We start from the raw sequence: 23,094 nt of genomic DNA on the forward strand, positions 1-23,094 counted from the left end.
GTTAACCACTGAGCCACGATGGGAACTCCAGGGTACACAGATCTTTTAAAGCAACACTAGTGTATATTTATTAAGCAAATGTAATGTAAGACTCTACTCCTTGTTTTGGGGATCAATTGAAGGACTCTCAAAGAAGGCTGAAGATTGCCTTAAGCATTCTACTTGATTCTAGAAACTGAGAGCCAATTTCCTGTGAATGAGCTTCCTTTAGAATGTAATGCTTATGGGATAACTATTATTTTTCTCTACGTAGATTTAGACTCCTCTACACCTATATCGTTATTGCATATTGCGGTGGAGCTCAGGATTTACTCATTCATGGAATGCTTATTACGTATTCACCACTATTCTAGACACCAAGAGATAACAGCCTTGAAAGAAAAGCTAAAAATCTTTGCCCTCAGGGAAATGACTCTCCACCATGGAAGGAAGATCATCATATATGAAGACGGAGCATATGAGTTATATCAGTATAGACTATGAGTATAGTTACTGGCAGGATTGAACACGCTCAAGACTTGAAAAGGGGCATAGGTAGATAGCTGGGTGTCCTTTCAGTGGAGGATCTTGTCTCCGAGACCCTCCAGGGATTTGAATCTATAAAGTATGCATCTTGCGTGTCTTTGATTGACTAGACTATTTTACAATTCTATAGGCATAGAATTCAAGTTGTGGAAACCAGTGCAACTCTAAGTTTCCTACCCATAGCAATGGCAATTCTTTCTGTGCATGCCAAGGCAAATGAATTTTGATACGTAAAGAACATTAATCTCTGCAAGAAGAATTCTCAGTGAATCAGTTTTAAAAATCTTACTGATTGCTTCCCTAGCTAATGAATTAAATAAGATCTTTGACTTGTTGTCATTTTATATTTGCATGAGAGTTTGGATTTTACCTTTTTGAAAATTATGCATTAGCGTAATCTGTATATGTATCTGTATGAAATACTATGGTCGGATATAACGTGGAATAGTGTAAGGTGAGCTGTTGCTATGAAGAAAAATAATTCAAGCAAAGAGACAGAGGGAGGAGAATTCCAGACAAAGGCAACCACCAGTACAAAGGCCCAGAGGTACAAGCCCCTCTGTGGGTCCCAGCTAACACTCAAGGGCCTGGATCAGATGAACTTGGAGAGGTAAGGGGGGAGGCAGGTGTCCTATAACCTTGGAGGATTTCCGAAGACTTTGACTTTTCTCTGAGTCACTTGAGATGCACAGGCCAGCTTCTAACAGTTCTGGGGCCAGGGCAAGAGGATAAATGAAAGTCCGAAGGCACACCCTGGACCCCACCTCCTGGCCATCCCTCAGGCTTAGAGGTACGCATGGGTCCTGCACACTTAATCCTAGAGCTGATGGCTGGAGAAATGATCTGGGGCTATTTGGTCAGAGATTTCCTCTTCAGGATACTCAGTCTGCAGTGAGGATGGAGGCAGGAGAGGAGGAGGGGAGCGGGGAAGCTCTGTGAGGTCACCTTTCTTTGGGCCCCTAAGACAGCTGTCAGTCAGAACTGGATGGGGCTTGAAAATGTGGGCTCCAGGGTGCAGGCTCTAACACAGGTCCCCGGGAAGGCTTGGAGGGTTCTGAGCAGCGTGGTGAAAGAGCAGGACCCAAACGGCAACAGAGTCCCTTTAAACGATGGAGTGGAGGCTGTGCTGTTAGGGACGGGAAAGCAGGCATCAAAACAATGGCAAGAGCCTCCTTCCTTAATCTGGGCAGAAGATAATGGGTGCTTGGGGCCAAGGATCACAGTGGAGGTTGTGAGAAGAGCTCCGGTTCTGAAGATAGACTGAAAGCAGAACTAACAAGATTCATGGAGGCATTGGATGCAGGCTCTGGGAGAAAGGAGGAATTCAGAGAAGGTTCCAGAATTTCTGGCTTGATGACCTGGTAAGAGGGAGAGGTTGCCACAGCATGAGATTCACTTGAACGCAACCTTGTTTTTCCTTTAACATTTTTTTCCTATTCTGTTTCTCAAGAGGCTGGGGCAGAAAAGACTAAGAGAGCTTGATTGAGGTATCATTCTTCATTCTTTTTTTTTTGCAGGGGAGCCTGGCTTGTTGGGGTTTTTTTTGCCTTCCCCCCCGCCACCCCGACCATACCTGTGGCATGCATAAGTTCCAGGGCCAGGGATCAAACCCAAGTCACTGCAGTGACCCAAGCCACAGCAGTGACAATGCCAAGTCCCTTCACCTGCTGAGCCACCAGGGACTTCCTAGAGCCTGGGTTTTGAGACCAGAGTTCAGGAGAAATTCCCTGCGGGGAGGGACCTAGCCTATTCAAGACGATGGAAATCTGCAAGAGAGCCAGTGATGTCCCTTTACTGGCCCAGGAGCCCCCGGTCATAGTCATAAGACGTTGATCAAGCCTTTCTTCCTTTCAACTTTCCTCAAATTCCGGTCGTTTCTGAGAGGCTGGAGCCCAGTCTTCACTCTCACCCTGAGGAACCGAGGCAGGGTCTGGGCTCAAACACAAAACAAAGCCACACGGAAAAGAAACAACACCATTTTGAAGGAGTCCAAGCTCCAGGTGTCAAGAGGTGACCGGCCATGACCTCCTCGTGAGAGACCAGAGCATCGTCTTGAAAACAGCTGCAGGATGGAAACACAGCTCATCCCTGGAGAGTGATGCCCCAGGTTGAGCCTGGAGAGCGCACAGCCAATTCAAAGGGAAACTGATGCTCTTAGACCTGGAGTGGTGAGTTCTCACAGGCTAGTGCAGTCGAGAGAATACCTGACCTGTTTCACAGCTAATGAGAAATAACAGGACGCAACCCCAAATAAAACAACTGGAACTTAAAATCAGTATTTCCCCAAATTAACAGGACCCATACAAGCAGTAGAATACACGGTGAGTTTGGAGTCCAGTGCTGACGTTGGCAGACCACCAGGCATGCCGTCTGTGAGCAGGTGTAAAAGGGACCAAGCAATCGACAGCTAAGGAAACCCTATTGAGGACATACGTCCTTCAGTCTTGCATCTGGAGGTTTTATAAGAATTTTCTCTTTACAGCACTTTGTTTTTTATTACAACCCATCTATTAAAAATTATTCTGACCCAATGATTGCTTATGTCTGACTTATTATGTTAAATTTCCTTCCAAGGCAGTTCTCTTTCTTTAGCTTTTCTCTCCAGGCATCCACATGTCATTGCTATTTTGAAACGAACAGCCTATCATACCATCCATTCTCTATCGTTCAACAAAACTCTCCACTTGTCCGTCTCAGTCCTATACCCAGGCTTTGCTTTTTCCCTCCCACAATGAAAGGTAATATTTATGGACACTCAATGACCTATTTTATCTGTTGGTTCAGAGGGATAGCCAGTCGTGGTACATTCTACTTCCTAGAGTTGCTGTAACAACTTACCAGAAACTTGGTGACTTATAAGAAATGTATTTTCCCATGATTCTGGAGGCCAGATGTCATGTCCAATGTCAAGGGGTCAACAGGGCTGGGCTCCCTCCGAAGACTCAAGAATTGAATGCTTCCTGTCTCTGGCAGCTTCTGGTGGCTTCAGATATTCCTTTGGTTTCTGGGGCATCATTCCAAACTTTGGCCCTGTCTTCACATGGCCTTTTGCCCTATGTCTGTGTCTTCTCTCTTATGCTTTTTGTAATTTCTACTGTATAACAAAGTGATTCAGTTATATATAGACACATACTCATTCTCTTTCAGATTCTTCTCCCATATAGATTATCACAGAACACTGAGTAGAGTTCCCTGTGCCATACAACAGGTGCCCCCTGGCCAGTGATTCCATATACCTCCGTGTGCATATGCCAGTCCCAAAACCCCTGTCCCCCCCTTACCTGTCCCCTTTGATAACCAGAAGTTTTTTAAGGCCCATGAATCTGTTTCTGTTTTGCAAATAAGTTCATTTGTATCCTTTTTTTTTATTTCACTCATGAGTGATATCATTTGTTTGTCTTTCACTGTCTGTTTTATTTCCCTTAGTATGATCATCTTAGGTCCATCCGTATTGCTGCAAATGGCATCATTTCATTCTTTTTCATGGCTGAGTAGTCTTCCATTGTATATATGTACTGTGTCATCTTTATCTATTCCTCTGTCAATGGACATTTGCGTTGTCTCCAAATCTTGGATATTGTAAATTGTCCTGCAGTGAACATTAGGGTGCATGTATCTTTTCAAATTATGGTTTTCTCTGGCTGGGAGAAATAGTTCTGTGTTTCTTGCTGTAAACCCACCCACCGTTTACGTCATCAGAGAGCTTGCCCCACAGCCTGTTATTCTGTTTCCACTGTAAAGCCAGTTGTCTGTTGTCTTGACCATGAAGACGCCCTAGTTCATTCCTGAAAGAGCGCCTTCCTTCTCTGACTTAACTGGAACTAAAACCCAGTGCTTCCCTGCTCATGCCCTTGGGTTCAACCTCCTCTTGGCTGCCCAGACCCCTCTTCTGAGGAGTGGGCCTCTCTCTCTCGGAGGGGGGTCCTCACGACGACTCCCCGCTCCATTCTGGAATGGCAAGAACAACTGCATCTGCCTCGGAGTGGGATTGCTGGATTCTCTCTTAAGTCTCCCTCTGCCTTTCTCTTAAAAGGACTCTTGTCATTGGATTTAGGACCCACCCAGGATGAACTCATCTCAGGGTCCTTGCTTGATTCAATTGACAAAGATCCTTCTTCCAAATAAGGTCAGGTTCATAGGCTTCTGGGATTAGGACGCGGATATATCTGCTTAGAGGCCATAATTCAATCCACTACACCTAGTCACAGGGCACGGTTCTCTAGCAGAGGTCTTTGTTACCATGGTGGTTGTTGGTCATCCAAAGTGATGTTACTAATGTGAATTTCAGCAAGAAGCAGACTTCACTGGGTTCCAGGATGAGCAGTTGTGGTATAAGCCTGCTCTTCATTAAGCTTTTAAATCATCCTAGGCCAAGCACGAATATCCCTTCTTCCCGGTAAAACTGTAGACCAGGGCCATATAGTCTGCCAAATAACTATTTGTTAACCTAATTTCGCTTAAGAATGATACTGATTCCTAACTCCTGGTTACACTCCCTTTTTCATATTTCCTATTTTTTAAGAGCAGAATACAATCAAAATGTCTACATTGTACAAGAGGTGGTCAGATTTAGCAAATGTCCAAAAGAATGAAAAAAATTCTTTGAAAGTAAATATTTTCTGCTAGGATGTCCTCAATCCTTCAGAGAGATCGTGACAGGGCACAGGCCGGCTGCAGAATGCAAGGGCATGGTGATCACAAAGGCCAGTGATTCAGATAGAAAACTTCCAAGGGACAGAGAGCCACAGCTTGAATTGAGGAGCAGCAAATGACTCCATTCGTTAAGAGAGAGATACCTGTGAGTAAAGACAGCAGTGCGAGCTTGCCATTTTGCATAAGCTTTATTAATTCTGTGACTTAGTACAGGCAGTCCTCACATGTACATCTATAACTTTCATGGGCCAGATGGGTTGCGGTCCCAACAGCAGACTTTGAGTCAGAGTACGTTCATGTGTGTGTCTGTCTGCTAACACATGCTCATCATTTAGTCATGTGCAATGCTCTCCTTCTTCTGTAAGAAATGACTTTGGAGTGGCCAAAATTTGAAGCACATGTTGTTGCCATATTTAGATAGGGTACCAAGGAAGAATTGACTAATGAGATTAGCGTAGATCTGGGGGTTTCTAAGCAATTCTATTAGATGTAGGCATTCTGGTACAAGGACGTGAAAATTGATGAGTGTTTCTGATTTAGAAGTATAATACTCTAATTATAGTGCAGAAACCAGTTATAAATCTATTAAGAATTAGAAATGGCAGAATGGGTAGGATTTTGAGAGATCTCCATGACACTTAAACATAGTGGTTTAGGGATATTCTACAAGCGACTAGAAAGCTATGGAGTTCAGGAAATAAGGAGATTTGGAAGACTTCCCTGTCACCCACATGAATGCATTCTGACCAATTTGGGGGGAGGGGACGGCTGCACCTGTGGCATGTGTAAATTCCCAGGCCGGGGATTGAACCCATGTCACCACTGTAACCAGAGCCACAGCAGTGACAATGCCAGATCTTTAACCACTGGCCCACCAGGGAACTCCTCTGACCAATATTTCCAACGCATTCTCTAAGACGCACTGATTTAGGCCTGAGTCACAACAAAAAATGTTTTCACTTCAGCCAACTAAACCTTCAGTAACTAAACCTTGAAATTTCCCACGCAAGTGCAAAGGGAAGGTGCCTACCACAATTTAGACAATAGGTGGTTGCTTTATGGAACTGGGCACTGCTTGCAAAGAGATTGCAAAGAATTAGGTGAAAGTAGCAGGGTTCTTTTAGGGACCAAACATATGAAAACAATCCATAGACCATCTCTTAAGAAAGCAAGTTAAAGACAAGGCAAAGGTGGAACTCCAGTTGGATTCGTTGGTTCTTTTCTTTACCAAGTCGACATAACTAAAATAATCTCCACTGGTAGTCACGCCTTTCCAAGAAAGGCAAGGCGATTGGTGCCCTGTTGGTTGCCTGGGTTAAGAGGCTCTTATAACTGGGTGCAATGAGGAATGAGAGAGAGATTGATTGGGGAATTAAGCCTCCTAAATTTTCACCCTTGACTTGAAGGAAAGCCGAAGAAGCCCATCATGGGTGTTATCCCCAGAATAGGGTTAAACGGCCACCAAGAAGTTAAGACTCCCTTAGAAGGTGGTTTTTCAAACTTTTCTATGCCCCAGAAGCCAAGTCAGTCTACAGAAACCATTTACATATTCCGTGGAGACAGTTCTTGAGAGGCAGGGCACCCCTAGACCTGGAAATTCTTTCCCCTCATCCTGCACCCCAGCGCCACCTCCCCTGGGGTCCCCTGAGGCAGAATTTTTTTTTTCTTTTTCTTTTCTTTCTTTTTTTTTTTTTTATTTTCCCACTGTACAGCAAGGGGGTCAGGTTATCCTTACATGTAAGCATTACAATTACAGTTTTTCCCCCACCCTTTCTTCTGTTGCAACATGAGTATCTAGACATAGTTCTCAATGCTCTCAGCAGGACCTGAGGCAGAATTTTAAGATTACATGAAACAATTGCTTGAAATGCTGCTGAAAAAGTTACTCCTCCACCATGAAAATTGGGGAAATGCTGTCTTAAGCCCAGGAAATGACTTCTTTTCCTCTTTTCCTTTTGTTCCACTACCATGCCTTCTTATCCTTTCTCTCCTTTCTCTCTCTCCTTTTTTCTTTTTCCCCACTTTCATTTTACAGGTTTGGTGTGTGTCATTTCCCCTAAACTATGTGATCAGAATGACTCCACTATTAAGGTTACCTCAGTCTCACCCCTGGGAGAAATAGTTCTGTGTTTCTTGCTGTAAACCCACCCACCATTTACGTCATCAGAGAGCTTGCCCCACAGCCCGTTATTCTGTTTCCACTGCAAAGCCAGTTGTCTGTTGTCTTGACCATGAAGACGCCCTAGTTCATTCCCGAAAGAGCGCCTTCCTTCTCTGACTTACTGGAACTAAAACCCAGTGCTTCCCTGCTCATGCCCTTGGGTTCAACTTACCCCTCTTCTGAGGAGGGGCCTCTCTCTCTCGGAGGGGGGTCCTCACGACGACTCCCCCCTCCATTCCGGAATGGCAAGAACAGCTGCCTGGCCGGCAGACCCGCTGCTGGAAGCTGATCCTAGATGAAGTGGACCCCGAGGCTGTCCACACCTCTGTCCACCTCGGCTTGTCCCTGACATCATGGCGGGGAGCACAGTAATTATGGGAAGAGAGCTTTGACTGAGGAGACCTTTCTCTGTCGCACATGCATTTTCTGAAGCTCTCTCTCTCTCTTTCCTTAATAATTGATGTAGAATGTGATGCAGAAAACCTACCGACAACTTCGTCTGTTCTTTTCCGTTTTTGTGGCCGAGCCCATGGCATGCAGAAGTTCTGGGACCAGGGACTGCACCTGCACCACGGCAGTGACAATGCTGGGTCCTTAACCTGCTGAGCTACCAGGGAACTCCCTACTTCATCTTTTCAAAATCAAAATTCTTACAAAACAAAAGAAGTTTAGGCATGGCTGAGACACATAAGCCCATCTCTTTGGCCCTCAGTCACGGTTTTACAACACAAGATAATTACAAACGGTAAATCACCCAAGTTTGCCCATTATGTTCCCACAGAAAGCTTGTTTCTTTTTTTTTTTTCAATTTGAAAGTTGTATTGAAGTATAGTTGATTTATATGGTGATAATCTGTGCTGTACAATAAAGTGATTCAGCTATACATATACACATAGCCATTCCCTTTCAGATTCTTTCCCACATGGATTATTACTGAATATTGGGTAGAATTCCCTGTGCTCTACAGAAGGTCCCTCTGGCCAGTCATTCCATAGACCTTAGTGTGAACATGCCAATCGCAAACCCCCCCGTTCATCTCTTCTCCAGCATCTGTCCCCCTTGGTAACCATAAAGAAAGATTGTTTCCTGAGAGGGGAAATCTAGCCATATATATATATATATATATATATAGTGTGTGTGTGTGTATATATAATATTTAATTATAGTAAAATATTTTTACTGTAGTATTTTGCTATAATATATTTTACTATAATATTTTATTATATATATAATATTACATTCTACTACCTACACCTAAGCTATTAATGCTCAGCCTGATTGAATGCCAGTGTGTGTTGATGCCTATCAGGAATTCCTACCAGGCTCCCTGGGTTTTTACTGGGCCATCTCTCATTATTGCAGCAGTGGCCACAGATGGAGAGCACACCTCCTTGCTACTTGTGGAGAGTCTCAGTGTCATTTTCTTTCGGGAGAGCCATTTCCTCATCTCGGCTGGGAACATCCGTATGTTAAAACTGCCATAGTGATGCTCTTCCTGACTTGGTCATGCTGGGTACCAGGAGGAACGAAAGCAGTCACCCCCAGGCTGGATGTCAGCCTGCAAGATGTGCTCTCCCCCCAGGCCTCCCTTGGGCAAGGCGGCGCTGCCTGTCCAGCTTTCCCTTCCCAACCCGCGTCTCCCTGGAAGAAAACGGTGCAACATCACTGCTCTTCGGTGGTTTGACGCACATGCCCTAGAAGAAGAGGGGATCCCTATGCCTCTGTACATTTAAGTCTGGAAGGACTGCACTATATCCAAGGAAAATTCTTCTCCAAACTTCTTAGATCGGTGGCTAGTGTCCTCCTGAAAGAAGAATGGAGAAATTGTTCCCTAAGTGCCTGGTATGCTCCTAGGAACTGGCTCTGGTTCTGCAGAATGGGGGTGGGGGCAGGGAAAAAGCCATAGTTCTCTCTGCCAAGGAACAGACATAGCTGACCTTTCCAGTAGGCAGATGTACCAACTGCCAGCATCTCCGCCCAACTGCCAGCCCCAGTTTCAGAAATGGCACCATTAGCATTTAATTCCTCTGGGTCTAGAAACCTTTTTTTAACCTGCGAGGACTCTATATTACCCTCTCACCACCATAAAATGTAGATATGTAGATACTCTTGGGATTGGTCAGTTCATTGAAAACAAAGACCAATAGAAAAAGAATTTAGGTTTCCCCCATTTATTTATTTATTTATTTATTCTAGTCAGGGTTCTGACTTTCAAGTTAAGCATGGATTTTAAAACACAATCTTCTATAAGTTAGAGTATTAATTTATTTCTTTTATTGGTACAGTGGCCATAATGAGAATGTTCACAAGATATTATTTAACTGTAAGTGACTCTTGGAATTCCGGGAGTGGAGAGATTTAGAAAAAGGCAGTAATACCGTCTTATAATTATCTAGGTATAGAGTACGCAAAAATTCATTCAGAAGTTTTTCTGATTTAAAAATTATTTCGGCAATTTGGTTTTGCAAGATGAATTTAATTTCAAATTGAAACTAAAATGTGTGCGCTCCATGGACACGGTCCCAAGTATTGTCAAAATCCATAAATACATCAGAAAGCTCTCTTAGATAAGGCGGAAACAGAAGGAAAGAGTTCTTTTGTGGTGCAGCGGGTTAAGGATCTGGTATTGTCCCTGCAGTAGCTTGAGTCGCTGCTGGGCTGAGGGTTTGATTCCTGGCCCCGGAATGTCCACGTGCTTCGTGCTTCGGTGTGGCCAAAGAGAGAAAGAAAGGGAAGGAAACCAACACAAATGCTGAATGATTGGAGTAAAATCAAGGCTTCCTTTTGTTGCATCAGTGATAGACTGGTAAAAACAAACAAGCAAAAACCTAGCTTTGCAGAAGCACAGCAATACAATGTAGACCGTACGCTTTGGTTCGATTTTTGTTGGGTGTTTGAAGCTTATTACATATCTACTGGCTATTCCAATAAACGTCACGTTATTGGGTCTTTGAAATGTGAAGTTCAGTGCTAGATCCTGGCCAGAGACCGCGCATGTGGAAGAGGAGGAGCCACCGACAAGCTGTCTATACTCCTTGCTTTTCTCCTCTAGTAAATGCCTTGTGCTTTTAGCCACGAGGGGTCCCCTTCAGGTGATCCATGCTTGGTAGGTGTTATGAAGTGAAGGCCAATCATCCCGCTGACCAAAGCTGGAAGACGCACACACCTAGACCATTCTATGACTAGATCAGGCTTCCAAAATGTGCCTCGAGGACGTGCCTGGCAGAATGAAAGGACATGGGTGGTTATTTCCCCGACCGCCTGACAGGGTCTTTCTTCAATGGTGTCTACAGTTCAGAGAAAATGCAGCTACCACTGGAACCGTGAATTCACTCCGGAAACATGGCAGGGATACATGAGACATATTCCTGATCCCGAGCCAGCATCGTAGACACCGTAACATCAGGGACGTAAAAGATGGAAATGTGGTTTCAATAATAAGGCTCTCAAGGAAATGTGTGCACGGCAGATAACTGAGATCCGAGTGGAGGCTTGCACGGGGCCCCGAGATGCGTATCTGGGGTGTGTGTCACCGCCAAACAGAGAATTTAGAAAAAAGCTCATCCTTCTTAGACCATCTTCTGTACTCAGCATTACATGCTGCTGGAGAGCCTGGTTTCTCCAGAGAGTCTTGTTTTTACTGAGGGTTTGTCCAGAACAGAGTCTAATGCAGGTATCAAAAATCAGATCATGAATTTTTCGTAGAGTGTATATAGATCAAAAGTTATTTAACCAGACAGGGTGTATGCTGATCGCAAGTGATTTTACACACATACTTCACACATAAAATATGAAGCAATAACCTCATCTGCTGGAAATAATAACAAAAATCAGCCTCAGTCTTCTAAGGGAAAAGTAGAATTTCTGCATTCAAAAGGGTATAGAGAGCATTTTTAGTTTGCATAGCTCTAATAGTGATAAAAACATGAACCCCCCCCAAAACCAGACAAGCAATGCCTCCAGATGTTTGGTGGGGGGTATGTACGTTGCAAAGCAGAGCAGGTAACAACAGTTTTAATACAGGTGAGGCACAGGCTTATGCTCTGTTAATTTTCATGCCGTTTTCTTTGAGTTTTGGTTTGGCTCAGATGATTCAAGTTCAAGGCCTTTGTGTGTATTGGCGGGGCGGGGGGTGGCAGTGGGGTTGGAGAGTCTGGTTAGAGCTAGGAGTTTGGCTCCAGGGCACTTAGATGTGTTGGACCTCAGAAAGGTTCAGACAGTAAGATTAGTTCCTCTGCAAGTATTCAAAGGTTTATGGACACAAAGCTCATCTGAACCCTCTAAACCTATGGAGTCGGCCAAGTTGGCTAGAATCACTGACAAGATTGGGCTCTTTCCCAAGCCTTCCATCACTTCCACTCTGATCCCTGCCAGAAATCAAACAAGAAAAAGCCTTTCTTGTCGTGTTTTGACACCCCCAGCTTTAGTCTCTGCTATAAACTCTGCATCCAAATATTTCAGCATATCAACTGAACGCTGATAATATACATGGGCAAAGGTTCAAAGGGTGGCTAAGAGCCCGAAAAAGGGTCACTCCACGTTACATAAATAATGTACTCCTTGGATAAATGAAGAGGTGACTGATTACAGGTCCAGCCATGTACACAGTGACTTTTCCTGAGGCCTGGCTGTCTCCAGTAGCACGGTGCTGCGTGCAGGGTTTGGTTCCATAGACGTGCTCCAAGGCCACAAACGATGTCAGCTGTAATTGAAAATGTTCCCTCCAGATGATAAAAGAAAAAAAATATGCATTTACATCTAGCCAGGCACGGTTATAAGAGAATTTCGTTCTTTAATTCCACTTTTAACCCAGTTTCTTCACAAGTGATTTCTAATGAGCACCAGTGTTGTTGTATTCCATTTTATACTTAAGCAACTGCAGTTTGTCTCATCCGATAGTTTCATCTATAGTTCGTGGCTCTGCGGATGACCTAAGATGGATATTGTCCTCAGGTGCCTCCACCACAAGAATACTGGGCTTTAACATTATTTCAGTTCCAGCAAAACTAATAGATCTCCGCCTTCCCCAGGGAATTGGGCAACGAGGCTGGTTACTCTTAACCACCTTGAGATACTTGCAGTTACATTTGGTGCAGATTCTTTTTCAAGTTTTTTTTTTTAAACTAAAGGATTATTATTATTATTTTTTTTTTTTTTTTGGATATACTCAACATACTGGTAGACTCATAACATACTTTATTGAGAGAGAGCAGAAAATTCCAAGATACATTCGGCTAAACGTAGGATGGGAACCCTCACAGTCCATCGGCTACATCACGAGTAACCTGTGCTAAGCATAGAATTTTGTGTCGCTTATGTTAGTGTGTGCCTTTGCACTGGTCATCATAGTGAATGCATTTCTTCTCAAAAAGTCCATTGACTAAGACATTCAAGTACTGACTTCGAGATCTCTGGCCATTCCAGGTTTAAACTGGTGCTGACGTTTATTCTCACTGCAGGAGCCAGACCATGGCTCATTTGCTCAGAACCCTCCGATACCTTCCCCACGGACCTAGAGGCACCTCCCACCCTTTAGGATTCCCCCTCCCTCACTCACTCTCTTTCTGTTCCTCAGACTCTTCAGGTATGTTCTTGCCTCAGGAATCCCCTGCTCAGAAATTCTCCCTTTGCCTTCTCTCTTTGCCTTTTCCCAGTTATGCCTTATTTCCACACATCCTTTGAATTCTGCTGCCATATTTCCATCTCAGTGAGGCCTCCCGAACCCATTTAAAATTGCAAATGCTGCCCCCCTCCCATACCCCACTTGCTCGGCTGTACGTTTTCTGTGGCGCTTATCACCATCCTGCATGATTGACTTATTTGGGACATTTAGTTTCTGTCTCTTAATGAAGATGTGAGCTCCAGGAAGGCAGACATTTGTTCTGGTCAAGCATATCCACCTCTGGCACTTGAAACCAGGCCTGCCATGTAGTAAGCTCTCAATAGCTACTTAAATGCCCAGCAGCAGATGAATGGGTGAAGAAGACGTGGTACACGTACACAATGGAGTACTACTCAGCCATAAAAAAAGAATCAGATTATGCCATTTGCAGCACCGTGGATGCAACTAGGGATTATCATGCTAACTGAAGTAAGTCAGAAAGAGAAAGACAAACACCATATGATATCACTTATGTGTGGAATCTAAAATATGGCACAAATTAACCTCTCTATAAAACAGAAACAGACTCACAGACATAGAGAACAGACTCGTGGTTGCCAAGGGGGAGGTGGGAGGGGATGGGATGGAATGGGAGTTGGAGCTTGGTAGATGCAAACTATGATATTTAGAGTGGATAAGCAATGAGGTTCTGATGTACAGCACAAGGAACTATATCCGGTCTCTTGGGATAGACCATGATGGAAGATAATATGAGAAAAAGAATGTATATATGTGTGTGACTGGGTCACTATGCTGTACAGCAGAAACTGCCACAATATCGTAAATCAACTATAGGTTTTTTGTTTTTTTTTGGTCTTTTTGCCTTTTCTTGAGCTGCTCCTTCGGCATACGGAGGTTCCCAGGCTAGGGGTCTAATTGGAGTTGTAGCCACAGCCACAGCAATGCGGGATCCGAGCCACATCTGCAACCCACACCACAGCTCATGGCAATGCCAGATCCTTAACCCACTGAGCAAGGCCAGGGATCAAACCCAAAACCTCATGGTTCCTAGTCGGATTCGTTAACCACTGAGCCACGACGGGAACTCAGCTATAGTTTAATTAAAAAAAAAAAAAAAAAACTTGGCCATTTACTGGCTATGCACATGTAGGCAAATTACTTTTGGCTGTTTCTTATCTGTTAAGTGGGGGAAATCTTGGTTGTCTCGTGGGGCGGTGTTATATATCCCTAGCTCGACGGCACTGTGTAGCACGATGGCAGTATGTGGCCATGGGGGGGTTCATAATTGCCACCTTCCCCTCTCTTGCAACACTGTCAGCGTATGCTTTTCAGCACTCACCTGCTTTTGGCAGTTACTTATTTCACTCGTCTCCCATAAATGACTAACGTTCCAGAAGGTCAAACGAAGTTCTACATATCTTTGTATGTTTAGCACCCAACGCACCTATGGGTACCTAGCAGGTGCTGTGTCAGTGTCTGTTGAAGGACGGTGATGGTGACATTCATAATTAATAAAGGCTGGCATTTCTCAAGTCCGATTGAGTCCGCCTGTCACATGGATCTCTCTGTGTTCCTCACGACGCTGCTGTGAAGCCGTGCTCTTATTCCCTCCATCTTACAGATGAGGGAACGAATCCTCAGCGTTTAAATAATTAGCCCAAAGGCCCAGAGCTCTGCTGAGATAGAGCCGGAGTTTGAAGCCAGTCAGGGCCGTGAATAAGCTTCAAGCTATAGACCACACCTCTGACTGGAATGCTCTTATGTCAAGGGTAAACCTTTGGTCAATCTTGATGCTATTTCCATGGTTCCCCAACTCGACATACAAAACAATCCTGCTGGACAGGCCCAGACATCTGGCCAATGGGAACTGGACAAAACCCCATCTGGAAGCCATCAGCGCCTCTCATGGGTCAGCTGCAAGGGATTTAATTTCCAATGACCCAATGCATTTCCTCTGCTTCCCCCTCACAGACAATTTTGTTGGCTGCACTGTTCTGATAGCTTCGGGGTAAAGGGTCCATCGAAATGGCAACTTAATCTCAAATCGGCGAGTCCCCCAATAGTTCTTGCTATTGTTGGAGTGTATGTTTCCATTTTCCAACCAAATCTATGTCCCAGGCACTCAGATGGCTTCTGTGGATTTCACATTACGTAAGAGCTCAGACCAGATCAGTCCTAATTCTGCAAACATTCTTTTTTTTTTTTTTTTTTTCCTGTTCATTTAAATCTTCTTAAGGTGTATGGCCTTGTTTCAGTTGGCAATACGAGGGCACCAGTTCCCTTTGCTCCCTACAGCCTGACCATGAACCTGACAGTCAGAAAGTCAGATTGCCGTGGATCCCTGGTAGTCAAACTTAGTCACATCCTCATACATCCCTGAAGAAGGAAATTGTGTGGTTGGGCCATTGGGGCCACAAGAAACTCTTTGATTCTTGCTTCATTGTCACAACTCATGGTTATCACTCCAACCAGAAAATCTCAACAGAGTTCTTAAAAAACATAGTCAGATTCTTTCCCCTCAAGATTCAAAGACTTAAAAATCATCACAATATACAAATTCCTTAGTCCACTCTTAATAGTAATACGTCTTCAATTAAAAGAAAACCTTTTTTTTTTTTTTCCCCTACAGAAAACAAAATACCAAGATCAAGGATGCATTTTCTAAGCAGCTAGGGAAGCATGTCAAGAAGTTTCCAGAAACTTGCTGATATAATCAGGAAGGAGCAATGCTTTGAGAATCAAAGGCTCAATTCTGCCTATATGACAACATGCTGTTACATTTTAAATTTCATGCTCATTTCTCACATGATTTATTTTGCTAATAAAACCATGAAATTCCTAAAGTCATATGGATAAAGGAATGTTGCAACTTCGGCTTTCATACTAAATTTTTTATGGGATTTGAAAAGATTAAAATTGTTATATACTATGTGTATCAATGTGTGTGTAATTTATTGAAACTTAGCTTTTTCACTTAGCAATGTGGCAAGTGTTTCCATGTCAATACATATCCTAGAGCATCAGTCACACAAGCTACAGATATTCAACTAGAGAGGGGAATTCATTTTTATTGATCTATTATTGGAAGGAGAACTTATTTCTAATTTTCCCTTACATTAAAAATAATAGCAATAAAAATCTTTATGTATATACATATTCACACATACACTCAATTCTAGGTTTATCTCCTCAAAATCAAATCCTCGAAGTAGGTTTGTCAGATAAAAAGGTATATACATTTAAAAAGAGATAAGTAGTCAAATCGCCCTTCCAGAATATTGTACCAGTCTCTAAGTTCCATATTTTTTTCAGTGAAAGAAATGCTTACATGGGTAAATAAACTCCAATTTTTTCAATGAGATAAATACATATACAGATAAATTACATTCAGACTAAACAATATAATAACTATCTACCATGTGCAAATGCAACATCTAAGCTAATAGGATCTAGTTATCATTGTTTGCCACTCTAGGCCTTAGTGACATAGGGTTGTCTGTATTCCCACGTGTTCTCTAAGTAGGCAGGTGGTATGGGGGGTCAAAGTCTAAAAGTGCAGGGATAGGCGGGGGCGGAGCCTTCGATCGTCCACGAGTCGCCCTCTTCAGCTGGGTGATATCCTCTTCCATTCTGATTTTCTAAGGCAGTTGATGATCCCTGGAAAATGCGCCTCAAAATTATTAGGCACGTTTAAATAGAAAATGTCATGATTGGGAACTTTCATGCTAAAAAAACAAAACTGAATGTGTTAAGAAATAAGATGCCTTGGTGTATCAGCTCCTTAAGCTTTGAGAAAATAGGAACTCATTTCATTCACGCGTTCATTCATTCAGTAGATGTGTATTCAGTGCTTATCCGGGGGGTTGGCAGCAGTGAGCTAGACAGATATTCTCCTTGCCTGCTGGAGCTCACGTCTCAGGAACTACGGGATCACAAATTTAATAGCACCTATGACGTACTGTGTGCTGTGTAAGGCTATAACAGGAGAAGTAAAGTAAGTGGGGGGGGGGGGCAACTGACATCTTCTCTGAGCAACTTTTGAAGGATGAGGAATTAACTAGATCAAAAAAGTGAGAGAGTTCCCTGGAAGCTCAGCGGGTTAAGGATCCAGCTTTATCACTGCGTGGCCCAGGTCACTGCTGTGGCATGGCTTTGATCTCTGGCCTGGAGACACACATGCCATCTGCATGGCCAAAAAAAAAAAAAAAAAAAAAAAAAAGTGGGAACTCAGGCAGCTCCTCCAGAGTTTAAACAGAGTTACCGTATGACACAGCAATTCCCCAACTAGGTATGACAGTCTTCCATACAAAATCTAACACCCAAAGTTCACAGCAGTATTATTCCTAAGAGGCAAAAAGTGGAAATAATTCAGATGCACATCAACTGATGCTGGATACATAAATGACACATATGCTCATACAACGGACTATTCTCCAGCAAGAAAAAGGAACGGCGTCGCGACCCGGGCTACAACATGGGTGAACCTTGACGAAGCTACGCTAAGTGACATCCAGCAGACACAAAAGGCCACATGGCACATATGGTGCGTGTCTAGAAGAGACAGATCTATAAAGACAGAAAGTAAATCGGTGCCTGTCTGGGCTGGGGATGAGGAGCTTGGGAGGAAATGTGGAGTGGCCGCTAATGGAGAGAGGGCTTCTGTTGGGGGTCATGAAAATGTCCCCAAATTGACTGGTGACAGCGTGCACAACTGTAAACATATGAAAAGCCACTGAGTTCAACAATCTGAGTGGGAGAATTGTATGGGATGTGAATCTCAAGAAAGCTATATATGTGAAAGAAAAAAAGAAAAGAGAGCAACTCTGGAGATTCATTAATCACCATTAGGTGAGGCCCACAGAGAAAGTAGCAGGAATTGGTTTCCTCTGCGTGGGCTCCCTGGAAACTCACTTTCCTGTAGACAAATGAGAATAAAGTTGATCAAATTTTACGTCAGTCTAGTCACTTTACTGCATGACATTTTAGCTGCGGAAAAACCCAGGGGAGCCTACTGTAAGATCTTTGATCAACGGGCCCGTGTCTTGCACGGCTCTCCCTTGTTTTCTGCATATGTTATGCCGCAGCCACAAAGGAGATGACGGTGGGGTCACTTAATTTAAAAATGGATAAAGATCTGCATAGCATACAATCGTCTACACCAAACCTTCAGAAAATGTTCACAGCCTTAGGCGGTCACTGAATCTTCTAGAGGATTTTCCTTTGGCTTTAGTTCAGGGAGCGACGGCCACACAAGTTGGGACCCACAAGCACAGTGCCTTCTTCTACATTTTCATTATTACTATTATTATTGTTTTGCTTTTTAGGGCCACACCCAAGGCATATGGAAGTTCCCAGGCTAGGAGTCAAATTGGAGCTACAGCCGCCGGCCTACACCACAGCCACAGCAATCAGGATCCAAGCCGCATCTGTGACCTACACCACAGTTCACGGCAACGCTGGATCCTTAACCCCAGAGCAAGGCCAAGGGTCGAATCCACATCCTCATGGATACCAGTGAGGTGCTTACCCTGCTGAGCCACAACGGGAACTCCTTAATTAAATACCGAATCAGGATTCTTCTAAAGGAGGGGAAAAAATTCCTCAAACCACTGTTTAGTTTTTTTAAAGGTAGGATTTATGAATTAAGCAACTAATAATGATTCTGGGAGGTGCAAGTGACCTAAGAATTTAGGTCTTGATGAAGGGGATTGCTTCCAAAATACAAAGCAAAATGCTGTAGATCTATAGCTATCAAATTGGCAAGGTCTAAGTACCTGGGGACAGATGAGAAGGCCTCTTAACAGTAGACAAACTTTTGGGTTTCTTCTGAACTTATTTTAGGAGTTCCCTGGCAGCTCAGCAGGTGCAGGATCCAGCATTGTCACTGCTGTGGCTTGGGTCACTGCAGTGGCAAGGGTTTGATCCCTGGCCCGGGAACGTCTGCATGTCACAGGCACGGCCAAAAAACAACTTATTTTAGACCATTGTAGGACATGGATGGTGAATGACTATTTTAATCACTGGCATGAGGTAGGAATTTCCGGAGAAGTTTATTCTTGCCAAGATCTCAGCGGGATATCACTCTGTATTTGAAGCTGACGCGAGATTCCCTTTGAACTGTCCTCAGATTTTTCCTTTTTCTTCATAGTGTTCTCTTTTTTTTTTAAAGAGGAAAAAAATGTAAATTGATTTTCCTTCTGCCTTAAAAACTTATACAAATAAACTGGAAGGAAATATACCATAAAATAGTGGTTGAATCTAGTTTAGAGGAGCGTGTTTTCAAAATTTTCTGCAATGAAGTTTTATTACATCTGGGTCAGAGCATGAAAATATGTGCCCTTGAATTTCTCTAGGAGAGTCAACTGCTTATGTGCTTCTCATTTCAAGATAGCATCTGGAATTCTAGTTGTTCTAATGCCCAAGTCCTCTCTCTACTTATGACATCATAGAGCATGGGTTTGGGAGTCAAACAAACGAAGGTTTAAATCTCTACTTTGGCTGACAAGAAGAGAACTGATATAAGATGCTGGCTCTTGAGCCAAAACCAACTCCGGAGATGAAACAAAAACAAGACAGGAGTTGATTGCCCTCAGATCTTAAAAACTGTGAAAAACTTTGGGAGAGACAAATACGGCAGGGCAAGAAAGAGCAGGCAGGAGCAAAAGTGGACCAAGTACTTGAGGGGAGGAAAATGTGCAGGAATTCTACTTCTGCTGGGGGGGGGGGGGCAAAACAGCAACTCTGGGTACTGGAATGAGCAGAAAACAATGAAGTCGGTCTCTGGGCAGCCCCTCCCCCAACCCCGCCCGCTGGAGAAAGTTCCTCCAACTGGGACAGGTCGATCTTTCTCTGGCAAACATACAGGGAAGTTCCCGAGGGATAGAGGACATGGGGAGAGGATGGGACCACTTTGCAAGGAACTAGGTTTCCCACTTGAACCACACCCCCACAGCGAGACTACGCTATATGATACCACAATGATGGGTACAGACACATTTGTCAAAATCCACAGACTATTCCAATGTAAACTGTGAGCTTTGAGTGTTAATGATGTAGGTTCATTGATTGCAACAAAAGTACTGCTGTGGTCCAGAATGTCCATGATGGGGTGGTTTGGAAATAAAGAAATGAGGTTATGTGGGAACTCTGTACGTTCCACTCAATGTTGCTGTGAACCTAAAGCGCCTATAAAAAAGTCAAGCTCATTGATGTAAAAAGGAGGGTTTATCACAATAATTTGAAATGCTCTCTTGATACCTTCCCTTAAGGAAATCCCTATTGCCCACAACAATCATCACCAATGACCTCCTTTAGTAATGGACCCACACGGTCAGGTTCAACATTCCGCAGCACCCATATTTCATGAATATATATGTCGTTCTTCCCATTTATCTCGTCTTAATTCTGCCCTTACCCCCGTGCATCTTAGCCTGCCCATTCGATGCTGTAATTATTAGCTGCTTTGGTAATAAGGTATAAATCACTTTTTATGGCTTCTTCACCATGTTTCTGCTAACAGCTACCAAACCATGTTAACGTGACATTATACACTCCAAAGGGAGGGACATGACCCCACCACACACTTCCCAAAGATTTATTACACGGCTGGACCGCTAGGTCGAGGAATCTCTTCAGCTTACAGCACCAGGAGCTTAATATGTCCTGCTCTCCCTGGCCAGCAGCCCTTCAGGAAAATGTCAGTGTAGGAAACCCGGGTAGTGTGGAATCAGTTAAAACGTCTGACTTTTTAAAAAAGGAGATGATATATCTCCCCTACTGTTTAATCCTCGGGCAATTACAAAACGCATTAAAATAAACCCTTTCCTTTGCCCCCACCCCAGACACATACACAACAAGAAAATGCTGAGAGCAGCATGAAGTTCTTTTTGTTTTTCATATCAGAGATTCATGATTTGAGATTTTGTTTCATTTTCAAATTTGACCTTGAATGAGCATCAGGAAGACACTTCAGTGGTGTCGAAGCAGCTGCTGGGAAGACAGAGGTCTAGGAAAATGACTCAGGGAAATCCACTCTATAAAGGTAGGAAGCTGGAGTTTTAGCTGAGTGAGGATTTGTCACAAAGATTGATCTAGAGGATGTAGGAAAAAAGATGGACGTGCTACTAGACCAAAGAGCCATTCAAGAATTGTTACTTGGCTTTAGAACAGAGGAAACTTTGGCAGGACCCTGAGCTATTTTAACTTTGGAACTTCATTTATGTGGCCCAAAAGAGTGAGTTTCTGCACCGTGCAACACTAACTGGGGAGTTAGTCCAGAGGGTAACCAAGAAGGGGTTAGACAGACAGAAAGTAGGAGAGACATGGGCTTGGGTCCCTTTCTTACAACTTCCCACATTGTGACTTTGGGAAGTGACAGTAGACACAGTGGCTGTTAGTGTCTCTAACAGCCACGCATCTGAGTTAAGTACCTTGGGTGAGGTCTCCTATGAGGTCATTCTAGAGATAACCTGAGAATGATGGTCTCCTGGCTCCCAGTCCAACTCTTTAATATGACAATTTGGGGGAGGGGGTCAGAAAAAGCAGTGAAAGTAATGGGCTCTGGAAGCACCCTTGAACATATTGATAAAATCAATAAACCTCTGGCTAGGCTACCTAAGAAAAAAGAGAGAGAAGGTAAATTCCACAAAAATGAAAGCCAGGACATCACTACAGATCTTATGAACATTAAAAGGTAATAAAAGCATACTATGAACAACTCTACATCCACAAATTTGATAACCTAGATGAAATGGACAAATTTCCCAAAGACATGATTTGCCAAAATCACAGAAGAAGAAATAGGTGATCTGAATAGGCTTCTATCTGCTAAAGAATTTGAATCAATAAATAATAACCTTCCTAACTGGAAAGAACCAGGCCCAAATAGGCTCATTGGTGAATTCAACGAAACATTTAAGGAAAAATTTATACCAATTATCTACAATCTCTTTCAGCAGATTGAAGCAGAAGTAATACTTCCTAACTCATTCTATGAAGTCAGCATTATCATGATACCAGAACAAGAGAAAGACATTATAAGAAAACTACAGATGAATAGCTTTCATGGATATAGAGGCAAAAATCCTCAAGAAAATATTAGCAAATTGAATACAATAACATATAAAAAGAATTATGCACCATGACCAACTGGGATTTATCCAAGGTATGCAAACCTGATTTAACATTTGAAAGTCAGTTAATATAACCACATTAATAGTCTAAAAAAGAATGACACATGATAACATCAATAAATACAGAAAAAGCATTTGATAAAATCCAACAATTATGATAAAATTTTTCAGTAAACTAAGAATAGAGGGAAACTTCAATTTGGTAAATAAAATCTACAAAAAGTCCACAGCTAACGTAATATTTAGTGGTGATAAACTTGAAGTTTTTCCACAATGATCAAGAACAAGGCAAAGATATCCCCTCTTACCAATGCTTTTGATATTATACTGGACATACTGGCTATTGCAACAAGATAAGAAAAGAAAACAAATATCCTGGAACTCATAAAAGATCACAGCAAGATGGCAGGATACAAGGTTAATATCTAAAAGTCAATTACTTTCCTATATACTAGCAGTTAACAAGTGCAATTTAAATTAAACATGCAATACTGTTTACATTAGTACTCCCACAAATACTTAGATATAAATATAACAAATTATACATAAAATCTACATCAGGAAAACCACAAATTTCTGATGAATGGAATTAAAGAAGGGCTAAGTAGATAGTTCATGCTCATAAATAGGAAGACTCAATATTGTAAAGCTGTTACTTCTTTCCAACTTACTCTATAGATTCAATGAACTCCCAATGAACTCAGCAAGTTATCGTGGATATTGACAAACTAATTCTTTAGTTTATATGGAGAGGCAAAAGATCCAGGATAACAAATACGATATTGAAGGAGAACAACAGAGTTAGAGGAATGACACTGATATCTCGATTTACTATAAAGTTTCAGTGATCAAGGTACGGTGTTATTGGCAGAAGAATACATAAATAAGTCAATGGAAACATGAATGGGCTGAGAAACATACCCACATAAATCTAGATGACTAATCTTTGGCTAAGGATCAAATATACTGCAATGAAGCCAACCACATGAAAAATCTAGATG

This window comes from Sus scrofa, chromosome 18 (assembly GCF_000003025.6).
Source record: "Sus scrofa isolate TJ Tabasco breed Duroc chromosome 18, Sscrofa11.1, whole genome shotgun sequence".
Taxonomy (NCBI): Eukaryota; Metazoa; Chordata; class Mammalia; order Artiodactyla; family Suidae; genus Sus; species Sus scrofa.